This window comes from Schistocerca cancellata, chromosome 7 (genome assembly GCF_023864275.1).
Source record: "Schistocerca cancellata isolate TAMUIC-IGC-003103 chromosome 7, iqSchCanc2.1, whole genome shotgun sequence".
NCBI lineage: Eukaryota > Metazoa > Arthropoda > Insecta > Orthoptera > Acrididae > Schistocerca > Schistocerca cancellata.
Window position 1 is genome coordinate 354348892 of NC_064632.1, and position 4058 is coordinate 354352949.

Here is a 4058-nt window from a genome sequence, read left to right on the forward strand (position 1 = left end):
TTGCCAGATATGACGTGTTAATGGTCCAAGAACTGTTAGCATTGTACTTTATAATGGTATAAAAGCCAAAATCTAGGTTGTACAGTAGATAAATACTGTAATATGAAGTAAAACGGTGGTGTATTCTCTCAAAAAATACTTTATGACTATGAGTCAGCACCATTGAAAACTTTTTTGTCGTAGCTGTGTTGCTAAATTACCAGAGCTCTAAGCGCTGATAGAAAGCATTGACACCCAAATCGTTGTAGGTACCGAAAGTCGACTGAAGCCAGAGTTAAGATTAGTATAAATTTTTACAAAGGACCTACTGTGTTCATAAAGGATAGATTAAATGAAGTTTGTGGTGGCGTGTTTGTTGCTATTAGAAGTAGTTTATCTTGTAGAGAAATTGAATTAGATAGTTCCTATGAGTTAATATGGGTGGAAGTTATATTTGACAACCGGAAGAAGTTAATAATTGGCTCCTTTTACTGATCTACCGACCCAGATGATTCCGTTGCTGAACAGTTCTAAGTAAACTTGGTATCATCTCAAATATGTATCCTACTCATACAATTTACGGATAGTTGGCGGCGGCTTCAATCCACCCTCGGTATGTTGGCGAAAATACAGTACATGTCGAAATCCGGTGGTAGTATAAAAACATCGTCAGAAGTTGTACCATGCTTTCTCCTAAAATTGTTTTGAGTAGTTAGATCAGGAGCCCATTCCCAATGTAAATGGTTGCGGAAACATACTTGGCTTCTTAGCAGTAAGTAATTGTGAGCAAGGAGGGAGCGTCGTAGCGGAAACAAGGTCATTGTAACGAGTCTCACCACTGCAACATCCAAATCCACCAAAAGTAAAAGCATCGTATGGCTCCATCTTAAGAGACAGTATCCACTCCTTCCCAACTATGTAGGCCCTAAGTATAGACCAGACGTGGCTTAAATATAAGGAAACAGTATCTGCGGCAACTGAGAGACTTATGCCGAATAAATTAAGTGAAGATGGTACTGATCTCACACGATACTGAAAACAGGCCAGAACACTGTTGCAGAAGCGACGCAAAAAGTACGCCAAATTTAAAAGAACTTAAAATTTCCTTTATTGGCGATGTTTTACTGAAGCTCTAAATTTAGGGCGAACTTCAGTGCAAGATTCTTTCAATAGCTTCCACAGCGAAACTTGTCTCGACATCTGACACAAAATCAAAAGATACTTCTGTTGTTTATAAAGCACACCCCTGGCACGACACAATCAATACTTTCACTGCGCGATGCCAACGGTAACACTACCGATGACAGCGTCTCTAAAGCCCGTTTATTAAACTTAGTTTTTCGAAATTTCTTCAGCAAAGAAGACAAAGGAAGCATTGCAGAATTCCAATCAAAAATAACTGCCTACATAACTTAGAAGTAGCTATCCTCAGTTGGCGAAGCAGTTTAAATACACTCCCGGAAATGGAAAAAAGAACACATTGACACCGGTGTGTCAGACCCACCATACTTGCTCCGGACACTGCGAGAGGGCTGTACAAGCAATGATCACACGCACGGCACAGCGGACACACCAGGAACCGCGGTGTTGGCCGTCGAATGGCGCTAGCTGCGCAGCATTTGTGCACCGCCGCCGTCAGTGTCAGCCAGTTTGTCGTGGCATACGGAGCTCCATCGCAGTCTTTAACACTGGTAGCATGCCGCGACAGCGTGGACGTGAACCGTATGTGCAGTTGACGAACTTTGAGCGAGGGCGTATAGTGGGCATGCGGGAGGCCGGGTGGACGTACCGCCGAATTGCTCAACACGTGGGGCGTGAGGTCTCCACAGTACATCGATGTTGTCGCCAGTGGTCGGCGGAAGGTGCACGTGCCCGTCGACCTGGGACCGGACCGCAGCGACGCACGGATGCCCGCCAAGACCGTAGGATCGTACGCAGTGCCGTAGGGGACCGCACCGCCACTTCCCAGCAAATTAGGGACACTGTTGCTCCTGGGGTATCGGCGAGGACCATTCGCAACCGTCTCCATGAAGCTGGGCTACGGTCCCGCACACCGTTAGGCCGTCTTCCGCTCACGCCCCAACATCGTGCAGCCCGCCTCCAGTGGTGTCGCGACAGGCGTGAATGGAGGGACGAATGGAGACGTGTCGTCTTCAGCGATGAGAGTCGCTTCTGCCTTGGTGCCAATGATGGTCGTATGCGTGTTTGGCGCCGTGCAGGTGAGCGCCACAATCAGGACTGCATACGACCGAGGCACACAGGGCCAACACCCGGCATCATGGTGTGGGGAGCGATCTCCTACACTGGCCGTACACCACTGGTGATCGTCGAGGGACACTGAATAGTGCACGGTACATCCAAACCGTCATCGAACCCATCGTTCTACCATTCCTAGACCGGCAAGGGAAATTGCTGTTCCAACAGGCCAATGCACGTCCGCATGTATCCCGTGCCACCCAACGTGCTCTAGAAGGTGTAAGTCAACTACCCTGGCCAGCAAGATCTACGGATCTGTCCCCCATTGAGCATGTTTGGGACTGGATGAAGCGTCGTCTCACGCGGTCTGCACGTCCAGCACGAACGCTGGTCCAACTGAGGCGCCAGGTGGAAATGGCATGGCACGCCGTTCCACAGGACTACATCCAGCATCTCTACGATCGTCTCCATGGGAGAATAGCAGCCTGCATTGCTGCGAAAGGTGGATATACACTGTACTAGTGCCGACATTGTGCATGCTCTGTTGCCTGTGTCTATGTGCCTGTGGTTCTGTCAGTGTGATCATGTGATGTATCTGACCCCAGGAATGTGTCAATAAAGTTTCCCCTTCCTGGGACAATGAATTCACGGTGTTCTTATTTCAATTTCCAGGAGTGTAACTTAATACAGGTTAAGTCTTCCGGTCTAGATAGTGTACCAGACAGGTACGTTTGAGATTATGCTAATACAATACCTCCATAGCTAGCAACAAAAGTCTGGAAAGTTTCACAAGTGACACCAATAGTCAAGAAAGGAAGGAGTAATCCACTAAATTACAGGCTCCTATCGCTGACGCCGATTTTCAGCGGAATTGTGGAACATATAGGCCCGCTGTGTTCAACATGAGGAACTACCTTGAGGAAAAAGGGCTATTGACACAAATCACGGATTCAGAAACTATCGTTCTTGTGAAGCACAACTATCTGTTTACTCGCACGAAGTAGTGAGTACTATCGATGGGAGCGCAAATTGAGTCCACATTTCCAGATTTCCAGAAGGCTTTTGACACCCTTCCTTACAAGAGACGTCCAACTAAACCGGGCAGCTGTGGGCTATCACTTCGGTCGTGCTACTGGATTCGTGATTTTCTTTCAAAAATGTCACAGTACGTAGTAAACGTTGGAAAGTCATCAAGTAAAACAGAAGTGATATCCGGCGTTCTCCAAGGAAGTATCATAACCTCATTGCTGTTACTGCTTAACATAAACCATGCAGGAGACAAGCTGAGCAGCCCTCTTAGATTGTTTGCAGATGATGCTGTCATTTACTGTATAGTAAAGTCATCAGAAGATGAGAACTATTTGCAGAATGATTTGACTATATACAGATGTGGCGCGAAAAGTGGCAGTTGTCTCTGAATACGGAAAACTGTGATGCCATCCACATCATTACGAAAAAATATGAGCTAACTTTCAGTTACACGATAAGCCAGACAATTAAAAGGCTATTAACTCAACTAAATACCTAGGAATGCCAACAGCCTTGCCGCAATGGTAACACCGGTTCCCGTCAGATCACCGAAGTTAAGTGCTGTCGGGCTGGGCTAGAACTTGTGTGGGTGACCATCCGGTATGCCGAGCGCTGTTGGCAAGCGGGGTGCACTCAGCCCTTGTGAGGCAAACTGAGGAGCTACTTGACTGAGAAGCAGCGGCTCCGGTCTCGTACACTGACATACGGTCGGGAGAGCGGTGTGCTGACCACATGCCCCTCCACATCCGCATCCAGTGACACCTGTGGGCTGAGGATGACACGGCTGCTGGTCAGTACTGTTGGGCCTTCCAAGGCCTGTTCGAACAGTTTGGTTTAGTTTTAAATACCTAGGA

General features: G+C 47.4%; 1 pseudogene; it reads left to right on the forward strand.

Moving 5' to 3' along the window:
- The first annotated feature begins 3707 nt into the window (after positions 1–3707).
- LOC126092997 (5S ribosomal RNA) lies at positions 3708–3825 on the forward strand (annotated as a pseudogene).
- Positions 3826–4058: the final 233 nt, after the last annotated feature.